Here is a 27,805-nt window from a genome sequence, read left to right as displayed (position 1 = left end):
ACCATGGTGTATTCGAACTCTGAAAAGACGGAGATGATACTCATCTATGGCGAGTGTCGACGAAGTGCAGCTGAAGCCTGCAGGGTGTGTGCAGAACGGTACCCGGACAGAGAGCATCCAACGTGCTGCACATTGCAAAACATCTACCGCCAACTGTATGCAACTGGTATGGTTGCAGTACGCAGACGGGTCCGTAACAGGCCCGTCACAGGAGAAGCGGGTGCAGTTGGTGTGTTAGCTGCTGTTGCCATGAACCCACACATGAGTACACGGGACATTATGAGAGCCGGTGGACTGAGTCAAAGTAGTGTCATGGGCATACTGCATCGTCACCGCTTTCACCCGTTTCATGTGTCGCTACATCAGCAATTACATGGTGATGACTTTAATCATCGAGTGCAATTCTGTCAATGGGCATTAACAGAAAATGAGTTGCAGTTCTACTTGTTTACCGATGAAGCGGGTTTCACAAACCACGGGGCAGTGAATCTACGCAACATGCATTACTGGTCCGTGGACAATCCTCGCTGGCTCAGACAGGTAGAGCGACAGCGACTGTGGACTGTAAATGTATGGTGCGGAATCATTGGCGACCACCTCATTGGTCCTCACTTCATTGCAGGGGCCCAAACAGCTGCAACATACATCGCGTTCCTACAGAATGATCTGCCAACGTTGCTCGAAAATGTCCCACTGAAACGCGTCGACGTATGTGGTATCAGCATGATGGTGCACCTGCACATTCCACAATAAACACTAGGCTGACCCTTGACAGGATGTTCGACGGGCGTTTCATAGGACGTGGACGACGCATAAGTTAGCCAGCCCGCTCTCCTGATCTTACACTTCTGGACTTCTTTCTATGGGGTACGCTAAAGGAGAATGTGTACCGTGATGTGCCTACAACCCCAGTGGATATGAAACAAAGTATTGTGTCAGCCTGCGGCGACATTACACCAGATGTACTGCGGCGTGTACGACGTTCATTACGCCAGAGATTGCAATTGTGTGCAGCAAATGATGGCCACCACATTGAACATCTATTGGCCTTACATGTCGGGACACACTCTATTCTACTCCGTAATTGAAAACGGAAACCACGTGTGTACGTGTACCTCACCCCTCATGGTAATGTACATGTGCGTCAGTGAAGAAGACCAATAAAAAGGTGTTAGCATGTGGACGTAACGTGCTGTTCCAGTCTCTTCTGTACCTAAGGTCCATCACCGTTCCCTTTGGATCCCTACGTAATTCGGTGCTCTCCGATACACACGATCGAACATCGGAGGAGTGGTACTCAAGCGTCAACTTCAGGTTGCAATATCTCCGGATGTAATTAATATTTTACAATGAAACAAACGGCACTGATTACGTATTTGTTTATATGTTCAGATGTGCTAACAAAACTAACGGGGTTCCATTTAAAAAACCAAGGTTTGTGTAAAGAAACTTACTTCCGTGCATTTTTGTATGGTTTGTATTAACCAATCACACTAGCTCCTCTCCCCACGTTCGGTCTGTGGAATCGATTCGTCAGTATTTGATGTGGCTTATGAAATATATCCAGCGGTAATGTTAGGTGACTCACCCTGTATAGAATTTTCTGTTGAAAAGCCTTTCTGAAAACCAAACTGATATTTTGTTAGTACTTCATTTTTACAAATATGTGATGCTACTCTTTGAATACATTACTCTTTCAAGAATTTTGGATAAAGCTGTCAGAAGTAAGATTGGGCGGTAGTTGTTATCACCAGACTTATCCCCTTTTTTATGCAATGGTTTAACAATAAAGTATTTCATTCTATCTGGAAAAATGCCCTGCTTCAGTGAGCTACTAGATATGTGGCATAGAATCTTACTTATTTGTTGGCAACAAGCTTTTGGTACTCTGTTGGAAATGCCAGTGTTCGTTACTGAGCTTGACGAATACTCAGATTTTTTACACACTGAAATAACAGTGAGAGTTCAAAAATTGTTCAGATGGCTCAGAGCACTATGGGACTTAACATCTGAGGTCATCATTCACCTAGAACTCTAAACCACTTATTCTTAACTAACCTAAGGACATCACACACATCCATGCCCGAGGCAGGATTCGAACTTGCGGCCGTAGCGGTCGAGCGGTTCCGGACTGAAGCGCCTAGAACAGTGCCGGCAACAGTGAGAGTACAAGCGCTGCCGGTCACGCACCACCCTCCACCTACTGTGTCTGTCATCGAGGGATGTCACAGTGAAACCACTGCAGGAACGGTACTTGTGATCATGTGTGTGGTAAGCAAACAGAGTGGGCACCGGTAACTATGGGCGTCAACGACGTTACGAGTTGGATACACCGGTTCCCGTCAGATCACTGAAGTTATGCACCACCGAGAGTGGCCGGTATTTGGTTGGAGGACGGTCCTGGTACGCCGCGTATTGTCAACTTTCCTTACGGCAGAGAGCACAGGAGGGCTGATGGTGTAAATTCCCCGATCACAAGTTGTGCGCCAATGTCCTGGATTAAATTCCAGACGTCTCCACAGTGTTTCATGAAGTGAGGGCGTGCAACACTGTCGATGATGATCCGTCCGGCGAATGCGGCCGTTAAGCTCGTCGGTCGTCGTGGAGCTATGTCACGACTCAGGGTTTCACCCTCTCTCTTCCCTCTCAAACTCCAACACGAATATGACACTACTGCACTTAACAAGTAGACCTACCCAGACAGTTCTCGTACTTAGCGACGGAAAGGCGTGTGCGAGCGCAAAGGTCAAGAATAACCTTTCCAATTAGGCAGCTGAACTTGCCCTTAGGGGTCTCCCAGCTATTAATGCCATACGAATTTACTTTACAATAAGCCTAGGGACTCAAACTTTTGCATCGCGATCAAAGTCAGATATATATCTAGGCGTCATGTTGGAACACTGCACCCTTCTGGCATGGAGATGATGTCACGAAACTCGGTTTCTACAGGGCAATTGTAACGATGTCGTCCATGATTCTTTGACGATATTAATGCCTATCTCGGCTATGAGACTTTTTTTTAGTTTGGTTTTCTTTCTTCAACTATCACGGCGTATCGCTCATTTTGTCGTATTTGTAAAATTATCGAGGTAGTGATGCCTCGGTGGAGCGGTGCGCTGACCTGATGACGTAAAAAAAACCTGCCCCATCCCCTCGCGTGTAGGGATGCCATAAATACTCTCCCCGCTAGCGACAGATGATCAGAACGAAACCCCCTGTTCCCAATATACCGTGTAATAGCTTTAGCACGTTTGCAATGTTTCTTGTAGTTAACTTTGGTTTAAAAGTCAGATTAGTCGTAATAATTATTTGACGTAATGATGATTCCTCCACCCGTGATCGAACACTGAGCGCTATAAGCGATTTAGAAAAGATTGCTGTATGGTGTGTCAGGTGGCAGTTGACGCTAAATAACGAAAAGTGTGAGATGATCCACATGAGTTCCAAAAGAAATCCGTTGGAATTCGATTACTAGATAAATAGTACAATTCTCAAGGCTGTCAATTCAACTAAGTACCTGGGTGTTAAAATTACGAACAACTTCATTTGGAAGGACCACATAGATAATATTGTGGGGAAGTCGTGCCAAAGGTTGCGTTTCATTGGCAGGACACTTAGAAGATGCAACAAGTCCACTAAAGAGACAGCTTACACTACACTCGTTCGTCCTCTGTTAGAATATTGCTGCGCGGTGTGGGATCCTTACCAGGTGGGATTGACGGAGGACATCGAGAGGGTGCAAAGAAGGGCAGCTCGTTTTGTATTATCGCGTTATAGGGGAGAGAGTGTGGCAGATATGATACACGAGTTGGGATGGAAGTCATTACAGCAAAGACGTTTTTCGTCGCGGCGAGACCTTTTTACGAAATTTCAGTCACCAACTTTCTCTTCCGAATGCGAAAATATTTTGTTGAGCCCAACCTACATAGGTAGGAATGATCATCAAAATAAAATTAGAGAAATCAGAGCTCGAACAGAAAGGTTTAGGTGTTCGTTTTTCCCGCGCGCTGTTCGGGAGTGGAATAGTAGAGAGATAGTATGATTGTGGTTCGATGAACCCTCTGCCAAGCACTTAAAGGTGAATTGCAGAGTAGTCATGTAGATGTAGATGTAGATACATAGTCAATGCAACAACTATGAAAAGCAGCTCTCATTTTGCAGACAGAGTAAGCTCCCTCAGCATTACCTCAACAAACTGACACATTAAATTGTCTTAGATGTATCGAATAATTTGTTTCATTATAGAAACCAGATTAGTTTCTTGAAAAAGGGAGTTAAAATGCATTAAAAAGTTACTATGGTAGCGTCGGTTTCTTCAGGGATGTAGATGAATAAACTGAATTAAGTCCCTACTGATGTAATGTGCTGGTCACCTGGTATCGCCTCAGTTGACTTGCTTGTGATATCTTCTCACCGCCGTTTTCGGCGCATTGACGTCTGCAGAAACCGTAAGTTTCCTCTGATCACTATCAGATAATATGTTAGAAAAACAGAGCATTTCGAAAGATAGCACTGAAATAACGTTTATTCGCTTCGAAGGTAGATATGACCATCAGAAATCCGTCAACAACTTTCATGAATGACCAAGAAGATGCATTCTGAACACTTTGACGGTGACAACAAAAAACCAGATCTTCTTTGTACTCGACACTGAACAGTTCAGCTATTCACTGTTAATTGCCTGTCCGTGCTGGATTATTACGAGTTCAGCGGTGATCGCGTTGCAATCTTCTACTTTGTTATGTGGGTGGCAGCCTTCTTCAACTCAGATACTGACAGCAGTAGGTACGAAAACATTCCAGTTAAAAAGAGTGTTAACTACTGGTACTTTTTTCAGCTGTTGTATAAAAGTATACGGCGTGGCGCAGCAGCAATGTTGGCTGCTCCAGCAGTCGCTGTCGCCATCGGCGCCTCTTAGTGGTGTGGGTCTTCCACATCCAACACCAACACCGCCAGCCCCTGTGACTGATACCTCTTCTCTACCGTCTGACGAAGAATGGCTTCCGTGGCGTCGATCTCACCACCCTTCAGCCTCGAGATAATTCCTGACTGATTCGAAATAGCTCGTTTGCTAAATTAAATTAACACACTGCGTGGACAGCGGAAATACCAAAATTTATAAGATTTGAACGTGTAACCTCTTCCCAAAATTTTCGCTGGTGGTATGTTTCTTGTTGGTTCGAGTGAAACTCTCCTAAATATCTTTTTACGCTTCAAAGTTGTCCATTTTATACCTTTTGATCCATGTTACTAATTATCTGATAAATCAAATTTTGAAAAACTTTCCACTGTTCCATAATAGAATTGTTACGAGAGTCAGCAGCGCCCCAGAATACCAACAAAGCAACATTCAAAAGTTCATGATGTGATTGATCCCTTTGGTCGACAGACTAAAGCTGACGTCAGGTGCCCTCACATGAGAAATGTATATATGTAATAAAGTGGAACAACATTACGTCACCATCCCTCACAGACGAATGATACTGGAGGCTCCCAGCATAATGTGTGCAGAGCTTCGCTACCTTACTACACCCTTCTAAATCAGTATGTTTAGCATGATAACCCTCAACTCCATTGACAGACAACCATGTCTGATAGATGCACCAGAGGAATACTGATGCTTCATTGGCTCTGTAGCGTCACCTGACCTAACATCAAGTAAATACATCTAACAACGGGACCACGTGGCTATCGAATATTTGTATATTTTTATAAATATACCTTTTGATTAGATTAGAAGATTAGAACTCAAACATCACTTTTCAGAAGTATTTCGATACAACTCTCAAAATGTAACGGGAAAATCGATTTTCAAGTTTTCCGACTGCCTTTAATAAGCTAAAGCAAGGTTGTTTTTTCTCGAGAAGCCCTGTGGTTGTGCAGTAGAATGCGTGTGCAATACGTAATGCAGGTTCAATTCCTAGAACTAGCAAAATTGTAAACAAGGTGCATGTCCCAGGAATATATTCCTGACGCGTAAAATACATAAGGATGAGAAAGAACTGAATTTGTAATTCTTTTAAATTCGAACAATCTTTTACAAAAGATCAGTAATTACTAATTTATATTTGCAATAAAAACTGGATTTTTGTGTGCGATATGTAATTAGAAGTAAGAAGATGTGCATTTTCATAAAATAACAATTATATATATATATATATATATAATTTAATGTCAGTTGTTATCGAAGAAACGAAGGAAGAGTAGGATCTAAAATCTCATCGACGAGGAGGTCATAGCACAAGCTCGGATCTGTCGTCTCAAGGATGGGGAAGGAAATTTGCCTTGCTTTTCAAAAGTAATCATACCAGCATTTGGCTGGAGTGATTTAGGAAAACTATAGAAAATCAAAACCCGTGTAGGCACAAGTAAATTTGAACCGCCGTCCCATCGGATGCGAGTCCAGTATGCTAAGCACTGCACCATTTCACTTGGTCAGTTGTTACGCTGAATGATTCTACATCTACATCTACGTGATTACTCTGCTATTCACTATAAAGTGCCTGGCAAAGGGTTCAATGAAGCACCTTCAAGCTGTCTTTCTACCGTTCCATTCTCTAACGGCGCGCGGGAAAAAACGGGCACTTAAATTTTTCTGTGCGAGCCCTGACTTCTCTTATTTTATTGTGATCATTTCTCCCTATGAAGATGGGTGCCAGTAGAATGTTTTCGCAATCAGAGGAGGAAGCTGATGATTTAAATTTCATGGGAAGATCCCGGCGCAATGAAAAACGCCCTTGTTTTAATAACTGCAAATCCAATTCACCTATCATGTCTGTGGCACAATCTCCCCTATTTCGCGATAATACAGATCGAGCTACCCTTCTTTGATCTTTTTGGATGTCATTCGTCAGTCCCACTTGATGCGGATCCCACACCGCACACCAGTACTATAGAATAGGGTGGACAAGCATGGTGTATGCAGCCTCTTTTGTCTACCTGTTGCCCCTTCTAAGTGTTCTGCTAATGAATCGCAGTCTTTGGTTTGATCTACCCACAACGTTATGTATGTGATCGTTCCAGTTTATATTATTTGTAACTCTAATCCGTAAGTATTTAGTTGAATTTGCAGCCTTCAGATTTGTGTGACTAATAGCGTAATCGAAATTTAGCGGATATCTTTTAGTACACACGTGAATAACTTCACACTTTTCCTTATTCGGGGTCACTTGCATCTTTTCGCACCATACAGATATTTTATGTAAATCATTTTGCAATTCGTTTTGGTCATCTGATGACTTTATAAGATGAAGAGGGCTATTCAGATTGTCTCCTATGTTGTTAATATAGATGAGGAACAATAGAGGCCCTATAACACTTCCTTGGGGAACACCGGATATTACTCTGTTTTACTTGATGACTTTCCGTCTGTTACTACGAACTGTGACCTTTCTGACAGAAAATCAAGACTCCAGTCACACAACTGAAGCTACAGTATATTCCATAAGCACACAGTTTCGTTAGAAGACGCTTATGAGGAACGGTGTCGAAAGCCTTCTGGAAATCCAAAAATATGGAATCAGTTTGAGTTCCTCTGTCGATAGCACTCATTATTTCGTGAGTATAATGAGTTAGTTGTGTTTTACAAGAACGATATTTTCTGAATTCCTCCTGACTATGAGTCAAAAATCAATTTCTTCGAGGTACTTCATAATGTTCGAACACAGTATACGTTCCGAAACCCTACTGGAAAACGACGTTAGTGCTAAGAGCCTGTAATTCAGCGGATTACTCCTACTTCAATTTTTGGGTATTAGTGTGACTTTAGTAGTTTTCCATTCTTTAGGTACGAATCTTTCTGTGAGCGAGCGATTGTATATAATTGGTGAATATGGAGCTATTGTATCAGCATACTCTGAAAGGAACCTGACTGGTATGCAATCTGGATCGGATGCCTTTCCTTTATTAAGTGATTTATGCTACTTTCTACTTCTAGGTTTCTCATCTTAGTAATTGTTCTTGATCGGAATCCAGGAATATTACTTAGTCTCCTTTTGTGAAGGAATTTCGGAAAACCCTGTTTAATATCGCTGCTTTAGTGGCATTGTCATCAGTGACTTCACCGTTGTTATCGCGCAGTGAAGGTATTGATTGCGTCTTGCCACTGGTGAGTTTTTTGTATGACCAGAATTTCTTTGGGTTTTGTGCCAGATTCAGAGACGGAGTTTCGTTGTGGAAATTATTAAAAGCATCTCGCATTGAAGTACGCGCTGTATCTCGAACTTCTGCCAAACTTTGCCAATCTTGGAGCTTTGCGTCCTTTTAAATTTGGCATGCTTTTTTCGTTGCTTCTGCAACAGCGATCTGACCCGTTTTGTGTACCACGAGCGGTCAGTACAATCACTTATTAATTTATGAGGCATATATCTCTCAATTGCCGTCGATACTATCACTCTGAAATCATTCCACATCTTTTCTACGTTTACGAGATCAGATCGGAAGGAGTGGAAACTGTCTCTTCAAGAAGGCGTTAAGAGCATATTTATCAGCTTTTTCAAGTAGATGCACTTTGCGTTTCTTTTGGATGGTTGGGTGTGTTACGGTATTCAGCCCAGCAGCAACTGCCTTGTGGTCGCTAATCCCTGTATTCGTCATGATACTCCCTAGTTGTCCAGGATTTTTGGCTGCTAAGAGGTCAAGTATGCTTTCGGAACGATTTACGCTTCGAGTGGGCTCATGAAATAATTATTCAAAATAACTTTCTGAGAAAGCGTTCGGATGAACTTCTATGCGTGCCGCCGGCTTTGAACGTATAATTTTTCCAGCATATCGAGGGTAGATTGAAGTCACCATCGATTATAATTGTATGAGTAGAGTAACTATTTGAAATGAGACACAGGTTTTCTTTGAACTGTTCAGCAACCATATCTTCTAAATCGGGTGGGGGGGGGGGGCGGTAAAACGATCCAATTAATAGTTTAATCCAATTGGCAAGTATAACCTCCACAGGCACTATTTCGCAGGAACTATCTACTTCAATTTCACTACAAGGCAAACTACTTCTGACAGCAATAAATACTCCACCACCAACTGTATTCAATATTCTGAACACTATTAGGACATTAAAAAAAAAAAGAAAGAAAAATTCGGCTGAACTTATTTCCGGCTTTAGCCAGCTTTCCGCACCTATAACTATTTGTCATATATTGCTGAGTGGCACCGAGCTAAATAAAATATTTGGAAGCATGTTGCTACGACGGAACTTAAGAACGGGAATAAAACAAAAATATTCCCAGCTTTGGTTGGCGTATCATTAACCTATCCCCTAAAGGTAAAGTCCATCAAACTTGCGGTATGCATCGCTTGACGGTAAGCGCTTTCAGAAGCTCAGTTATTCCTTGATCTGAGTGGCAGGAAACTTTCTTCTTCATCCGAGTCCCACGCAGGTTTATGATTGGCAAATCACAAATCTTGGTTAAACAGAGCCTATTTACGTTGTACGCTGTACACAGAATGGAATTATTAAGATCTCATTTCGACACGGAGGCAGACATCGAGAACACGATTTCCTTATTTTACATAACATAGCGCCTCGGGTGTATAAATTTATACCTTGGGGACCGGTTTGCACTGGCCACCTTAGTTCCAAACGAGACAGGACGACTCTGCAGGATAAAAAATGACTGTATCGCTCTTCGCTTCCCAAGGAATGTCTGCAGCATATACGATATTTAATGAGAAAAGCTGAGGAACAGGTTTAGACGTAATCAAATTGTAAGGAGCATGCCACAGTCTTTAAGTTCCCGAAAGAGAGTCAGCCGTGTTAATTAAACACTTTGCGATCGTCCCGCACTCGTTTACGCGTTTCTTGCGACGTTCGTATTTCATTGAGTACAAACGATCGGCAATAAAAGAAGTCTTATCTTCTAATGGTATCGGAGCAGTTTATACCTCCGTCAATTTCTTTTCTTTTCTTTTTTTTTAGTATATTTCTATCTTCGTGTTATCTGTCGGCGCATTTTCAGTTTCATCAAGCAGTTATGCTTCTACGTTACCAGAATCAGTAATTCTCTTTGATGACTACGGATATAGTTTTTTTTAACCAATTTACATTCCAAAGTCAAATATTCGAATTCGATTATGAAAATGCACTAATAGGGGAGACGGATGTTTAGTTGTTTACTTATGAGCTAACGTCCTATCATTAGCGAGGTCAACCGAGACAAGACTGTAGCTTATGAATCAATTACATGAAGACTGAAGAAAGAGTAGTTACCCTGAAAATCCAGGCAGTGTGAACTAAAAATATCAATAGTGACTGAAGCTTTCAGAGTTTCATCTAATGAAGGTAACCTAGGTTGATCTACTTGAACGGACTAAGATTAGGGATGGGTGAGAAAGAGAAACATGTAATGTGAAACGTGTCTGCGTGAAACAAAATATTGCGGTGAAGAATGTTTAATCAAGGGTGCAGATAATGTAATGAAAGTTGACCGATTATAAGTGACATCTATATTCGATTCGCCATTACGTATACAGGGTGTTCCAGGAGGAATGGTCAATATTCAGGGAATGACAGGAACGTTCATTTGAAGCACAAAACTTCAAATGAACATAAGCCCTTTTCCGAATGGTTTCCGAGGAAGAACATATTTAATGTATATTTGTTTTTCGGCTAACGGTGTATACTTATATTCATTTATATTACCCACCTAGCGTCTTTGATTTCTTACTCTAGCCCAACCTACCTCGTTATTTTCAATCTCTTTGCTCGGAACTTTTCTACCATTAAACTAACACGCTGTGTTGTGGGTGAAGTACTGCGAGAGACTGAGGGTGTATCAGAGAGAAACATCGGTTAACTATGTACACAGGCTGCCTATAATGCTACACATTTACGTTAATGAAGAATATGCAGGTTTAGGTAGTGTTTACAGCTTCTGCGATGATGGTGCCCCTGCTGCTATCGAAGAATACCGTCGTCGCTTTCCGAAGTGTCGTATTCCTGATCCTAGAGTGTTTACCATATTATTTGGCGCAGTGAGTGGATCAGATATGCTTCCAAGTTTGCATTTTTCTTCCGAAAATGTAGCTGAACAATCTGTGCAGGAACTGCAACACATTGCTTAAATGGCTCTGAGGACTATGGGACTTAACTGCTGTGGTCATCAGTCCATTGTTGAAATGGTTCAGCTGTAATGTGATGTGTACGATAATGCTCAGAAGTGAATTTGTAAAAAATACGTATTTTTCAACTGAGACTGTATAAAACGCATCTCATAACGTTTACTAAATTATAGCATGCGTGTAAACCTCACAATTTATTGAATAGTACGCAAAATAAATAACAATACACATTAAACGTGACCTATCTCGGAAAATATTGATAATAGGGCATATGTCCATATGAAGTTTCTTGCTTCAAATGATCATTCCTGTCATGTCCCTGAGTACTGACCATTCCTCCAGGGACACCCAGTATGTTTCTATATAGTAGTTCAACCAATACAAATGGTTCAGATGGCTCTAAGCACTATGGGACTTAACATCTGAGGCCATCAGTGCCCTAGACTTAGAACTATTTCAACCTAACTAACCTAAGGACATCACACACATCCATGCCGGAGGCAGGATTCGAGCCGGCGACCGCAGCAGCAGCGCAGTTCCAGGCTTCAGCGCCTAGAACCGCTCGGCCACAGTGGGCGGCTTCAACCAACATTTGTGTGATGCAAGACCATATACCAGTCTCTGTCAACAAACGCAGTTTGTGAGTATAGCGTAAAACAAAAAGTTCAATTCGTGTTTTATTTATACTTGGTATCTGGTTTGAATGAAACACCTGCCTTCGGACAAAAATATTCATGATGAGTTGGCAGTGGTGCCAAATTGGCGGATATCTTGTAGTAGGTATCTGTCAGTATGTAAATTAAATACTTGTTTGTGACTATGTTTTTATTTTTTGTCAATGTTGTGACAAAAGTTACTGTAATAATAATAAATACGCGGAGGTGACAAAAGTCATGGGGATAGTGAGCACATGTACAGATGGCGATAGCATCGCGTATGCAAGGTATAAAAGGGCAGCGCATTGGCGAATTTGTCATTTGTACTCAGATGATTCAAGCGATAAGGTTTCCGACACCATCATGGCCGCATGACGGGAATTAACAGACTTTGAACGCGGCATGGTAACTGGAGACAACCATGGAGTTTTTAGGGATGAGACTAAGCCCTGTCACAGGGTTACAACTGTCCGTGATTGTTTTGAACATTGTGGTCAGTTCGAGGGAATGATTTGGCCATAGAGATTGCCCGACATGCATCCCACCGAACATTTATGGGACATAATCGAGAGGTCAGTTCGTGCACAAAATCCTACAACGGCAACACTTTCACAATTATGCACGGCTACAGAAGCAGAATGGCTCAATATTTCTGTAGCGTACTTCGAACGACATGTTGGGCCCTACCACGTCGAGTTGCTGCAGTACGTCGGGCAAAAGAAATTCCGACATGATGTGAGGAGGTATTTCATGACTCAGTGTATGATAATAGCAGAAATTATCAGCATAACTGATTACTAAATATTTAATTACGAATCAATACGGAATTATTCAATAGGCTGCTACTTGCAATGTTTTTTTTTTTATTGAAGCGGCATAGTATTTTGCATTACTCACCACGTTTTCAAGACGTGTATTTTTGCTCTGGCAATCTTAAATTGGCAATATTTTACACCTCATAAATTGGCAACATTTTACACATTTCTAATAGATTAATAAATAATTTTTCTTTGTTTGTTTTGCTATATCCACTCTCTGGGCGTATTAAATAATCCGGAATGCATTATTTAACGCGTGAAGTGAATAAGTAAGGTTCCATGCGAGATAATTTTAGCGCGTTCTGGTATGATGAAGCACGTTTAGCGATAGGAATACTAAGCGGAAACTCCGGACAGGGTATTTCTACATTGCGAGGTTGCGACGCTATCCCACGCGCGACCACAAAGACGCAAAATACGGGTAAGCGATTCACAAGGTATTCCGACAGCTCTAAAGGAACGCCCGCCATAAAACCGTATTTCGCTTTTATCCGTGAGCCAAAATTTGTGCCATAAATTGTGAGGGGTGAAGTGAGGCATGGCGGTGATATCTACTTCTGGCGGACGTGACCGCACATGGAGATGAGGCGGCGGTCGGCGGCTCGGGGCTCGATACGGCACGCCCCGCACTTTTAATGCGGCTTTCCGCTCAGAATTAAGTGCCCACGCCGCGCCTGAACGTGATAAACAATACGCACTTGTTGGCGCCCGCCCCGACGTATCACTCAGTAAACGCACACCAGGCTCCGTGCTCGGCTTAGGCAAGCGTAATCGCGCTGCGCATGTTCAATTACGTCGACAGTAGCTGCTGCAGCCGTGGAGGCAGCTGAAGCCCGTCCGAGTCCAGGTTCCTGCGCGGTAATTACTGGGCAAGTACTTTGTCTTACTTTCAATCCACCGGTTTTGCGTTAACGGAAACATTGTTTCTTCCTGTCTTTTGCTTTCTCCCACCTTCCCACCACACAAGATTCGTTTGGTTGTATCCTGTTTTCTCAGTGGGATGGAGCATAGGCTGACTGCGGAAACGGCCAACGGATTATGCCAGTACGCTATATCTGAACATTACGATGTCACTGAGGGGGCCCGTTCATGAAATTGATCGAAAAAATCAATTTTCAATTTTTTTAAATTTATTAATAAAACTCGTGGGTAACAAGTTTCCAGAGTGAGATTTTCACTCTGCAGCGGAGTGTGCGCTGATATGAAACTTCCTGGCAGATTAAAACTGTTTGCCGGACCGGTAGGGGGCGAGGTACTGGCGGAAGTGAAGCTGTGTGGACGGGGCGTGAGTCGTGCTTGGGTAGCTCAGGTAGAGCACTTGTCCGCGAAAGGCAAAGGTCCCGAGTTCGAGTCTCGGTCCAGCACACAGTTTTAATCTGCGAGGAAGTTTCAAATTTCCAGAGTTTCAATTAGAGAATCGCATCCAAAGTGCCTGAAATATAATTAAATGTGTGATGTAATCCTTCCTGCCACGCCCACTTCTTGAAGCAACACTTTAATACTAGATCGGTGAACAATGATTCCATGGATTTCTTTCAAGCAAACAAAGGGACACGTCTAGACGAATATGGACACGTACTGCTGTAGATTGGGGACACTTGTCCGTCATATGAAGGCCAAAAAATTGAAAAATAGAAAGGGCATTGATGGACTCAACAGACTCACAAAGAGGTTGATAGACGTTCTCCAAGTGTATTATGACAAGACTATCAGACAGATCCTATCCAGTGTAGGTGACATGTAAAGTGCAGTACGGGCTATATATTTACACATGGTGAACACATGAACATCCAATTCATCATCTGTGCCACATTAGCCGGTGTAAATATGTACTGGCTCAGAGGGGTAACAAATTCCAAATTGAGAAGGAGAGACTTCCTAATTGTATTCTGGATGTTTAAGCCCACTTACAGCTCTCTGGCAGACCCTGAAGTTCTAAAGAAGTATTTTCATGCAAAAATCCAGAATCCAAATGAGCCTCTAAGTTCACTCATATGGAAACGATGCTCTGAAACCACATTTTCACCTGCTATAATTGCCAGGATTGCAACTAATGATGAAGTTCTTGTATTTAACGATAGGAACGTAGGGAGGATGAAGGTATTAGAGAGAATGGGCTTTAAGACAAGAAATATCAATCAAAAAGCCGGCTGCTGTGGTCGAGCGGTTCTAGACGCTTTAGTCCGGAACCGCGCTGCTGCTGCGGTCGCAGGTTCGAATCCTGCCTCGGGCATGGATTTGCGTGTTGTCCTTACGTTACTTAGGTTTAAGTAGTTCTAAGTGCTAGGGGACTGATGACCTCAGATGTTAAGTCCCATAGTGCTTAGAACCATTTGAACCATCAATCAAAACATCTTGAGAAAAATAGCTTTACAGCGCCTATCTGCACCTGAAAAGACAGCTTAAGACCTGGGAAAGGAATAAATGTTGTCTCAAGAGTAAATTTTGGGATTCTGAGTGGAAGCTGAAATATGGGGCAAAGTGCTTGGAATTTTGCGTGAATTTTATATTATTCTTACAGAATTACTGTAAAAATTATTAAAATTTTCCAATTCGAAGTATTCATAATAGCCTCATGACAGAAGCTTACTATATGCAAATAAATTAAACAGATAAGGTATTGTAGAAGTATGTTCTATAGTTTCTGAGAAAGGGTGCATACGTTATTTTTAGAACGTAAAATTTTTAAATTACGTAAAAAAGTTAAATATGTATAATACAAGGAACATCACAGAAAATGTGCTAAATTTATCTAAAACATGATACAAAATTTCATGTTGTACCTTCAAAATTGTGGATTTGGTTCATATTTTAAATTGTGTGTGTTTCTCACGAAAGTCCACCTTTATATGAAAAGCAATTTCATATCAACAATACAGACAGCAGAAGCTCGGCGCTGTTGAAAACTTAGGTAATGTCTGTGGGACGTAACCTTAGGTAAGAGAAAGATTTTATTCGTCGGTCGATCTACACTATACTGAATTATATTCAGCTGTCTACTGTAGACGTTTGACAACAGCACTTAGAAACACCCGAGCAATTGTATTGGGGCTAGTAGAACAGTTTATGAATCCAACGCTGTAGACTTGTGACTCCAGATAACTTCAAAGACTCTCGCTGCAATATTAAATTTATTGTGAAGCTGTTCTTAATGATCTTCTGAGTCCGTTTCTCTCTCCGAGTAGTTGCAGAGGGTGACCTCAGTATCGTTTTTATAAGGAAACATCATCAACTTGGTATCATATTTTAAGGGGGAAATGCAAGCTTGTAAGACATCAGCCTCAGTAATAGACCTCGGTCAAAAATGTGTGCCATAATTCTGATATTACGCAGTTATGTCGACCTGAATGCATGGCCTTTAAATTTTGCGCGTGCTAGATGTATGTTACTCACTCCGCCCCGTTGCAGCCCCTTATAAACCAAGAGGGAAATACTGTACAGCGGAATGAGTGAGAAATTTGTGAAATGCTGCTTTGAAACTGGTAACATCCGCTGTTCATTATGTCAAAATACACGGTTTATAGCCTACAGCTTGAGCCAGGTAGCTCTTAGATTTGAACATTTTTATGTTGCGATTCACAAATATAGTGTAAATGAATGTCACGAGTGAGTGTGTCATCAAAGAAGTAACGTAGTGGTATTTCATTATTAATACCACTGTTATGTGTTATTTTCTTCAGATTTTAAGGCTGAAAATGTTAAAGTGAAGTATGTTTGCACGATATGCGCTAATCTTCAACGTGGCTGGAATAATTAAATTGTAAATCTAAAATTATTAACTTCATTTCCTGGTAATTATTCAGCTGCTTGCGTTTACTTACTTTTATTTTGATACGTATATATCGCTGAAGCATATCAGTACGAGAATATTGTTAAATATTACTAAACATACACTCCTGGAAATGGAAAAAAGAACACATTGACACCGGTGTGTCAGACCCACCATACTTGCTCCGGACACTGCGAGAGGGCTGTACAAGCAATGATCACACGCACGGCACAGCGGACACACCAGGAACCGCGGTGTTGGCCGTCGAATGGCGCTAGCTGCGCAGCATTTGTGCACCGCCGCCGTCAGTGTCAGCCAGTTTGCCGTGGCATACGGAGCTCCATCGCAGTCCTTAACACTGGTAGCATGCCACGACAGCGTGGGCGTGAACCGTATGTGCAGTTGACGGACTTTGAGCGAGGGCGTATAGTGGGCATGCGGGAGGCCGGGTGGACGTACCGCCGAATTGCTCAACACGTGTGGCGTGAGGTCTCCACAGTACATCGATGTTGTCGCCAGTGGTCGGCGGAGGTGCACGTGCCCGTCGACCTGGGACCGGACCGCAGCGACGCACGGATGCACGCCAAGACCGTAGGATCCTACGCAGTGCCGTAGGGGACCGCACCGCCACTTCCCAGCAAATTAGGGACACTGTTGCTCCTGGGGTATCGGCGAGGACCATTCGCAACCGTCTCCATGAAGCTGGGCTACGGTCCCGCACACCGTTAGGCCGTCTTCCGCTCACGCCCCAACATCGTGCAGCCCGTCTCCAGTGGTGTCGCGACAGGCGTGAATGGAGGGACGAATGGAGACGTGTCGTCTTCAGCGATGAGAGTCGCTTCTGCCTTGGTGCCAATGATGGTCGTATGCGTGTTTGGCGCCGTGCAGGTGAGCGCCACAATCAGGACTGCATACGACCGAGGCACACAGGGCCAACACCCGGCATCATGGTGTGTGGAGCGATCTCCTACACCGGCCGTACACCTCTGGTGATCGTCGAGGGGACACTGAATAGTGCATGGTACAACCAAACCGCCATCGAACCCATCGTTCTACCATTCCTAGACCGGCAAGGGAACTTGCTGTTCCAACAGGACAATGCACGTCCGCATGTATCCCGTGCCACCCAACGTGCTCTAGAAGGTGTAAGTCAACTACCCTGGCCAGCAAGATCTCCGGATCTGTCCCCCATTGAGCACATTTGGGACTGGATGAAGCGTCGTCTCACGCGGTCTGCACGTCCAGCACGAACGCTGGTCCAACTGAGGCGCCAGGTGGAAATGGCATGGCAAGCCGTTCCACAGGACTACATCCAGCATCTCTACGATCGTCTCCATGGGAGAATAGCGGCCTGCATTGCTGCGAAAGGTGGATATACACTGTACTAGTGCCGACATTGTGCATGCTCTGTTGCCTGTGTCTATGTGCCTGTGGTTCTGTCAGTGTGATCATGTGATGTATCTGACCCCAGGAATCAGTCAATAAAGTTTCCCCTTCCTGGGACAATGAATTCACGGTGTTCTTATTTCAATTTCCAGGAGTGTATATATGGGTGAAAGTGACAAATTGCGAATTCACATTACTATCTTATTTTTCGCGTTGAATAGCATGTGTTCTGGAGCGAGATTTCGTTACACGTTGGCAGATGTAAACACCTCCCCCATCCACTTCCCTCGTCGTCAACACATCCACTTCCCTCGTCCTCAACAGCCCGCGCATGGAAGGGCTCTGGTTGTCTGTCGCGCTGTAGGGTATTTCGCGCTCTGGCATTAGGCAGCTGCAGTGGAGCGAAGGGAGTGACGAACAACAAGTGCGCGGGAAATTCAAAATCTGTACCATCAGAAGGTCATATATGCGTTCTGTCATAATTAGGGTCCATATTTTCGCGCGAGATCGATTTATGGGGTTCATATCCTGCAAGACTACTTTTTCCCTTAAAATATAAGGCATCGTTGGTGATATTTCCTTGTCAGAATCATTTATCTCTTTAGCTTTCGTCGACCGGAGTGGCCGAACGGTTCTAGGCGCTTCAGTCCGGAACCGCGCGACTGCTACGGTCGCAGGTTTGAATCCTGCCTCGGGCATGGATGTGTGTGATGTCCTTAGGTTAGTTAGGTTTAAGTAGTTCTAAGTTCTAGGGGACTGATGACCTCAGAAGTTAAGTCCCTTAGTCCTCAGAGCCATGTGAACCATTTTTTTCTTTAGCTTTCACGCTCCGTGGTGTTTGGTTGCTATAACACCGTACATTATGAGCGCCATGCGACGTATGCAGCCTTATCCTCTATATCTCAGAGTGTGTTTTGTTTCAACAACAAACAATTGCATGAGGTTGAAATATTTCTCTCGTATGTGACTCCGAGCTTTCGTGGCGTCGAGCTAAGTCACAGTTGCTGAATCATCGCACCTACTTCGATATGCAGCGTGCGAGACAAATTACGCGATGTACTGTTTTGCGGATTTAGTCGGAAACATTATCGGCGGACCGGAATTAATTCTCTGCTCTGTTAAGCTACCAAACCAGTCTAAATAACAATCGACAGCCTAGCTTTTACCCGCGAGACACGGTTAAACTTCTCACGACTCCAATGGAAATAATAGAAACCCGAGTTCTAGCCACTGAACTGCAATATGTACACAACTTTCAATTTCTACATCGACTCTAAATGACTCGTAACAACTTCCGGCTCTTCACATAACAAACTACCGCTAATAAGGGAAAATGTCACTCAAAGCATCACTCTCGAATTTCCACGGCAGCCGCGTGGAGTGGCCGCGCAGTTTGAGGCGCCGTGTCACGAATTGCGCGGCCCCTCCGGCTGGAGGTTCGAGTCCTCCTTTAGGCATGGGTGTGTGTGTGTGTGTGTGTGTGTGTGTGTTGTTCTTAGCATCAGTTAGTTTAAGTAGTTTGTAAGTCTAGGGACCTATGACCTCAGCAATTTGGACCCTTAGGAATTCACACACATTTGAACATTTGAATTTCCACTAAAAAAAATGTTATTTATTGGCTTCTATTAAACTTCGGTAAGTCCTTCTTGTTCACTATGTAAAACACCATCCTCCAGTTAGCTACTGGCTCTGCGATATGTTAGAGCAATATCTACCCACCATGGACACGCTCACATACACGCAACACTAGCCTAGAAAACCGGAAAGTGACTAAACACAATTCCATACTGCCTCTTGGGAATGCACTTTCCGTATTAGAAAAGTAACATGACTGATTACTTAAGGCCACCAACTACTAACTTCAGAAACAGACTTTAGAACCCGAGGGGGCACATTGAACCCGTGGGGCACAAGACACTACCTGCATAGGAGAGGGCTGTCGGCCAACTCCTTGATTTCACGTCCAGCCTCCGCTGTTTGAGTTATACCTCAAAATTAAGGGAAGAAGTCATCTCTAGACTGAAGAAGTAGATCGGTCTACATACTGGGCATAATTTTAAGTTGACAAACTAGAATAATTCGAGAAATAAGCTTCACACGAAAATATGTGTAGAATCCAAAGTTGATTATTTTAGAGGGGGACATCTGCTGCTGCTAAAATTAGCCCGCCACCCCAGCCCCCTGGGGGTGGGGTGGGAGTCAACTTAAAAATTTCAAATGGAAACCCCAGTTTTTTATCGCAGAATCAGGTTCTACATAAAAAACTACATACATTTGGTCTTAAACATTTGTTTTGATTCTTGGTAGTTGGCGCTGTAATTCAAGAAAATCGATGTTTTCATTTTTGAGTGGAAAATGGTTACCGATAAATAAAAAAATACATATTTACTTCGTAAATTTTGATTCGCTAAAACTAAAACACTCCCTCTCTCCCCATAGGGTGAAGTTTGAGAGAGAGGAATTAGAGTTTTACAAAAAACATACAAAACTTATCCGAATGCGCGGAAAAAATTAATATGTGGGTCAACATTTGTAAAACTCTAATTCCTCTCATAGTTTTAGCGAATCAAAATTGCGAAGTAAACCATTATTTTTTATTTATCCGTAACTATTTTCCACGCAAAAATGAGAACATGGATTTTCTTGAATTGAAGCACCAACTACCAAGAGTCAAAACAAATGTTTAAGACAAAATGTACGTAGTGTTTTATGTAGAATCTGATTCTCTGCTTCTAGCCGGGCTTTTCTAGGTGTTTTTTAACTTGCTTGTTGTCTTTAACTTTCCGATGTATGCTATGATCTTGTGTGTCAACTTTCTTGTTGAGAGTCTTCGATCATATCCGCAAGATTTTCTGATGTCTGGTGCAAGGTTTGAAAATATCTCTATTGTTTCACGGGATTTCAATCTCTGTCGGCCTTCCGTTTTGTCTGCGCCAAGAATTCATGGCTGTACTTACATATGTATGTATCTTCTACATCTCCTAAACCAATGGACTGATTTCAACCAAACTCGGTACAGATACCATTTACTGTTTGTAAATAATCACTGTGGAATAAGAGCCATCTACCTGTCAAAGGAGTGGGAGTGGGGATGAAAAAGTAGAGTAGATCACAAGGTGCGACTACCCAGACTTTACTCACACTTTATTTGAGAATGTGGGCGCTTAGCGACTTGTAACAAGTTTTACACATAATTTTAAATCTTTACGAATCTTTTTTCTCTGAATACCCCCGAAAAACGATTAGCTGCTACTGCAGTAAAACTGCGGCATATTGAAAGATTTTTAAATTAATTCCTTCTTTGCTACCAACACCGTCCGCAACATGTTTGGCTAACAGTATCCACATATGCCGCTGAATGTACGAACAAAATTACAATGTCGTAAGACACATAGTTCAGGAGATATGGCATCATAAATCTGACCTACGTGAAAACAAAGCGGCAGTGCGAAGTTCGCTAGAGATATAGATGAACTCTGTGCACAAATACACTACTGGCCATTAAAATTGCTACATCAAGAAGAAATGCAGATGAAAAATGGGTATTCATTGGACAAATATATTATACTAGAACTGACATGTGATTACATTTTCACGTAATTTGGGTGCATAGATCCTGAGAAATCAGTACCCAGAAGAACCACCTCTGGCCGTAATAATGGCCTTCATACGCCTGGGCATTGAGTCAAACAGGGCTTGGATGGCGTGTACAGGTACAACTTCCCATGCAGCTTCAACACGATACCACAGTTAATCAAGAGTAGTGACTGGCGTATTGTGCTCGGCCACCATTGACCAGACGGATTCAGTTGGTGAGAGATCTGGAGAATGAGCTGGCCAGGGCAGCAGTCGAACATTTTCTGTATCCAGAAAGGCCCGTACAGGACCTGCAACATGCGGTCGTGCAATATCCTGCTGAAATGTAGGGTTTCGCAGGGATCGAATGAAGAGCAGAGTCACGGGTCGTAACACATCTGAAATGTAACGTCCTCTGTTCAAAGTGCCGTCAATTCGAACAAAAGATGACCGAGACGTGTAATCAATCGCACCCCATACCATCACGCCGGGTGATACGCCAGTATGGCGATGACGAATACACGCTTCCAGTGTGCGTTCATCGCGATGGCACCTACCACGGATGCGACGATCATGATGCTGTAAACAGACCCTGGATTCATCCGAAAAAATGACGTTTTGCCATTCGTGCACCCAGGTTCGTCGTTGAGTACAGCATCGCAGGGGCTCCTGTCTGTGATGCAGCGTCAACGGTAACCGCAGCCATGGTCTCTGAGCTGATAGTCGATGCTGCTGCAAACGTCGTCGAACTGCTCGTGCAGATGGTTGCTGTCTTGGAAACGTCCCCATCTGTTGACTCAAGGATCGAGACGTAGCTGCACGATCCGTTACAGCCATGCGGATAAGATGTCTGTCACCTCGACTGCTAGTGATACGAGGCAGTTGGGATCCAGCACGGCGTTCCGCATTACATTCCTGAACTTACCGATTTCGTATTCTGCTAACAGTCATTGGATCTCGACCAACGCGAGAAGAAATGTTACGATACGATAAACCGCAATAGCGATAGGCTGCAATCTGACCTTTATCAAAGTGGGAAACGTGATGGTACGCATTCTCCTCCTTACACGTGGCATCACAACAACGTTTCACCAGGCAACGCCGGTCAACTGCTGTTTGTGTATGAGAAATCGGTTGGAAATTTTCCTCACGTCAGCACGTTGTAGATGTCGCCACCGACGCCAACCTTGTGTGAATGCTCTGAAAAGTTAATCATTTGCATATCACAGCATCTTCTTCCTGTGATTTAAATTTCGGGCCTGTAGAACGTCATTTTCGTGGTGTAGCAATTGTAATGGTCAGTAGTCTATGTGTGAAAATGTGTTTAACATGTGCGTACGCATGCAATAACTCCCTCTAAACCCGCTAATCGACTTCAGCCAAAGATGGCAAAACGAAAGCCAAGGTCTTAAAATATGCGTTTTAGAAATCGTTCATGCAGGATAGTCGTACAGATTTACCGTCGTTTGACCATGGCATAGAGTCCTGTGTGGATCACACAGTCGTGAGTATCCCTGACGTAGAAAGACAACTAAAATAGTGAAAACAAATAAGTTGCTAGGTGCACAAGGAAACCCAATTCGGTTTCACAAAGAATACTCTAACGCACTGGCCCCTTACTTAGCTTGCTTTTATCGTCAATCCCTCTCCCAGCGCAAAGACCTGAGCGACCGGAAAAAAGCGCAGCTGACTCCTGTGTATAGCAAGAGAAAAAGAACGGCCCCGCAAAATTACAAGCTAATGGAATTAACATCGTTTTAATGCAGACCTCTAGAGTATATTATGACTTACAGTATAACACATTTCCTTGAGACCGAAAATTTTCTGTCCATCACGCATCATCACGGTTTCAGAAAGCATCCCTCATGTGAAACTCGGCTTACTCTTTTCTCAAGTGATATACTGCGAACAATGGATGAAAGGAACAGGCAGATTCCATATTCCTAGGTATCCGGGAAGCATTTGACACATCAGACCACTTGAGAATGTTAAGCAGGGCACGAGCATAAGGAATAGATTTCCAGATGTGTGAGTGTCTCGAAGACTTCTAGAGTAATGGGATTCAGTATGTTATCCTCGACGGGGAATGTTCATCAGAGGCAAGGGTATCATCAGGAGTGCCCTGCGGAAGTGTGAAAGGACCGCCATTATTTTCTATATACATAAATAATTTAGCGGTCGCGGTGAGTAGCAATCTGCTGTTGTTTGCTAATGATGCTATGGCGTACGGGAAAGTGTCGAAGTTGAGTGACTGTAAGATGATACAAGATGACCTGTAGAAAATTTATAATTGCTGTGAATAATTTCAGCTAGTCCTCAAGGTAGAAAATTAAATTTAATGCAGATGGATAGGAAAAACAAACCCAGAATGTTCGAGTACTCTCGCAGCTCGTGGTCGTGCGGTAGCGTTCTCGCTTCCCATGCCCGGGTTCCCGGGCTCGATTCCCGGCGGGGTCAGGGATTTTCTCTTCCTCATGATGGCTGGGTGTTGTGTGATGTCCTTAGGTTGTAAGTAGGCTGTTTAGGTTTTCTTATTGGTAACGCCACATAGCGCTCTGTATGAAAAATCACTGGCTGTGCTGTGAGCAGTCTGTGGCTAGTTTGCATTGTTGTCTGCCATTGTAGTGTCGGGCAGCGGCAGCTGGATGCTAACAACGCGTAGCGTTGGGCAGTTGGAGGTGAGCCACCAGCAGTTGTGGACGTGGGGAGAGAGATGGCGGAGTTTTGAAATTTGTAAGAATAGATGTCATGAACTGATATATATATAATTACTATTAAGGCAAATACATTGTTCGTTCTCTATTAAAATCTTTCATTTGCTAACTGTGCCTATCAGTAGTTAGTGACTTCCGTAGTTTGAATCTTTTATTTAGCTGGCAGTAGTGGCGCTCGTTGTATTGCAGTAGTTTGAGTAAGGAAGATTTTTGGTGAGGTAAGTGATTTGTGAAAGGTATAGGTTAATATTAGTCAGGGCCATTCTTTTGTAGGGATTATTGAAAGTCAGATTGCGTTGCGTTAAAAATATTGTGTGTCAGTTTAAGCACAGTCGTGTATAATTTTTCTAAGGGGACGTTTCAAGGTTATTTAGGTTTAAGTAGTTCTAAGTTATAGGGGACTGATGACCATAGATGTTAAGTCCCATAGTGCTCAGAGCCATTTGAACCATTTTTTTTTGTTCGAGTACAGCAGCAGTAGTGTCCAGCTTAACAAAGTCAAGTCGTTTAAATATGTGGGCGTCACATTGCAAAGCGATATGGAATGAAAGGAGCATGTGAGGCTTGCTGTAGGGAAGGCGAATGGTCAGTTTTGGGAGAATTTTAGAAAAGTGTGGTTCAATTGTAAAGAACACTGCATATAGGACGGTAGTGCGATCTATTTTTGAGTGCTGATAGAGTGTTTGGAATACGTACCAGGTTAGATCAAAGGAAGCAGTTCAAAGGTGGGCTGCTAGATTTGTTACCAGTAGGTTCGAACAACACGCAAGTATTATGGAGATGCTTCTGGAACTCAAATGGCAATCCCTGGAGGAAGGTGACATTCGTTTCTAGCAACACTATTGAGAAATCAGAACGAAGTCTTTCGCGACTGTGCTGTTGTATAAAACGTTCTCGGACTTCTTGCTGTGTCAGTTCAGGCTAAAATCTCGAGCTTTCGACGACTATCCTCATCGTCTTCCTCAGGTGAAACTGACCATCAAAACTGCTCTTGTGACGGTCTTATATAGCTCAAAGACGGCTTCTGATTGGTCGGTAATTACGCCATACTGTTGCAGATAATGTCAACGTTTGCTCTGGTGGTACCAGTGCTCCCGCCGTAGCGTAAGCATTGCGACTAAAATCTCTGGCTCTTCTCTGCACACCTAAGATTATATCTGCTGTTACGGTTTAAGATTTTATCACACATTCTTATTTCTACAGCCTACTTAATTACAAAATCCTAATCTGTAGGAGCCTGGGACAGAACTTCTTTCCGTCAAATAGTATACTAAAAATCGAGAACTGGAGAAATCTGCAGTTGCTGAGCACAGCCTCACAAACAAACATAAAACATTGATTGACGAAACAAAAATGTTGTCCCAGGCTCCTTCATACTGGGATTCTGCAATTAAAGAGCCTGTACAAGCAAGAATGTAAGAAGAAATCTTCAAACGTGACTGTGGTATGGTCTTAGCGTTGCAAGGAAGCGAGCTCTTGATGCAGAGGGGACCTAGAGATATCAGTCGCAATGTTTATGCTATGGCGGGAGTGGTGGCGCCACCAGCGCAGACGTTGACATAATCTGCGACAGCATGACATTATTACCGACCAATCAGATGCCGCCTTTGGTCTATATAACGCCACCACTGCAGCAGTTTTGAAAGTCAGTTGCTCCTGAAGAAGACGATGAAGGTAATTGTCGAAAGCTCGAGGTTTTACCCTGAAATGATGTAGTAAGAAGTCCTAAAATGTTTTGTACAGCTATTGAGAAATTTTAGAGAACCGGTATTTGAAGCTGACTGCAGAACTATTCTACTGCCAGCAAAAAACATTTCGGATAAGGACCATGAAGATATACGAGAAGTAAGGGGACATACGGAAGCACACAGACAGTCGTTTTTCTCTCGCTCTATTTGCGAGTGGAGTAGGAAAGGAAAAGACAGGTAATGGTACGGGGTTACCATCGCCATGAACCGTACGGTAGCTTGCGGAGGATTTTCTACGGATTTGTACGTCGTGGATTTCTTTCTGTGGACGGCATATGATGGCAATGTGATGGATTTGATATTCATCAAGCAGTTGGATGAGTTATCGCCAGGTCTTTTGCATTTGTAAATGTTTCCTCAGATAGGCCAACACGATTTTAAATTTTTTTGTCGGCACAATGCAGTGAATCCGTCCCCAATCTTGATGATAAATTTCTGAGTTGGAAAATTGCTAATGGTTCGTTGGTGAGCTTGTTATCCACAATGTCTACTATTCACAGTGCCTACTATTGTTCTTATATCAGTTCTTTGTTATACCTAACACTAAAACTAATGTAAAGTGTAACCATAAACAATATGATGGCGTTTTACTTTAATTTTTCTATAAAATATAAACTACAAGTGATTTATTTACTATAAGTGTCGATCAGAATTTCCGTTTGAGGAGATTGCTACAGTGAATAGGCAAGGTACCGCGATTTCGATATGGGTATATTAGCACCTAGATACAGACAAGTGATAAGTGTGGCATTCGTGTCTTTCCGGCGTGCATGCGGTAAATGCGGAAACGTCAACTATGGCGACGTTTCTACCAAATGCACCCAAACGGGACCAACGTGTTGTTGTTATACCTTTCTTGGCTGCCGTGTGACAAACATCGGTAGACATCCACCATGGAGGAAAGCTACGACAAGGGTTGCACCAGATTCTTGATAACACCGATGCCCATATCGCAAATGTAACGTAGAAGTGACTCCAGCTCAAGTGGGAGACACGTTACCACGCTCCCCGTAGCTCTGGTCTCTCCCCATGCGATTAATACGCCTATGGTCCCTTAAAAAAGGCCTTGAAGGGTCGACGATTGCTGTCGGGCGAGGATGTACAGCAGACAACTTCGAAATTGTTCACGCAGTAGGACACGATGTTTTACCAAACACGTATCTTCAACGTGGGATGCTCACGGCAGTTTTGCCTGATTAGCATATTGATTCTGGAATAAACGGCCTTCGAATGGAAATTTCTTGATCTCCCCTGATACAGTGCTTAGTTGATTTGTGTGCCACATTTTACATAAATGTAGTTCACTTAAGTAATGTTTTTCAGTAATGATTTATTTTATTAAACCTGCTACAAAACTATCTAAAACTATGTAAAAATGGATAAATGTAGTTTTGTCGCTTTCTGGAGGGAGGGGCGCAGGTTCATCTAGGTACTGCTCTCGGTAACGGAACGCACGCAAATGCGACTGAAGCAATACTGCGTCGGCGCGAAGATAACAGGTTCGGGAAATTGGTGGACTGTTGGATTCTTGATGCAGCATTGGGGCAAGTGCAGAACTTCCAAGATGTAGGCTTTGATATCTCCAAGGCCGATGATGGGACCTTTCATTAGCCTTGACAGCATTCGTAAACCTGTCAGCCACCCTGACCAACCGCGTGGATCTCTGCCATGGGAGTGACGCATCGACAGTAATGGCTACGAGCGCCTTGGTGTCTGCTGAGCGACAGCTCCGTACTTCTCCATGACTTCAATTTTCTGCGTGCGATGCATGCCTGTATGATCGAGGCTGCAGGCGACTACAGATCTCTCACCAAAGCAATTCCGATGAATCTCGTATCACTCAGGCCCATTATTTATTAACCTTCAAGCGGGGGCGCCTGTGTAAAAAGCGCGCCAATCAAAAATAAAATGATGTTGTGCGGTTCCATTTTTGTTTCACAACTGCAGACCTATACCCATTCCTTCAGTATTGCTTCAGCTAACGCAGTTGCGTTCTCGTACGTCCAGAGGAGCAGCAGTAATATAAATACAAAGTGAGCATGGTGAGAAAAAAATTTACTATCAGTTGAAA

Source organism: Schistocerca gregaria, chromosome X, assembly GCF_023897955.1.
Source record: "Schistocerca gregaria isolate iqSchGreg1 chromosome X, iqSchGreg1.2, whole genome shotgun sequence".
In the NCBI taxonomy this organism is placed as follows: domain Eukaryota; kingdom Metazoa; phylum Arthropoda; class Insecta; order Orthoptera; family Acrididae; genus Schistocerca; species Schistocerca gregaria.
This window is presented reverse-complemented; position numbering follows the sequence as displayed.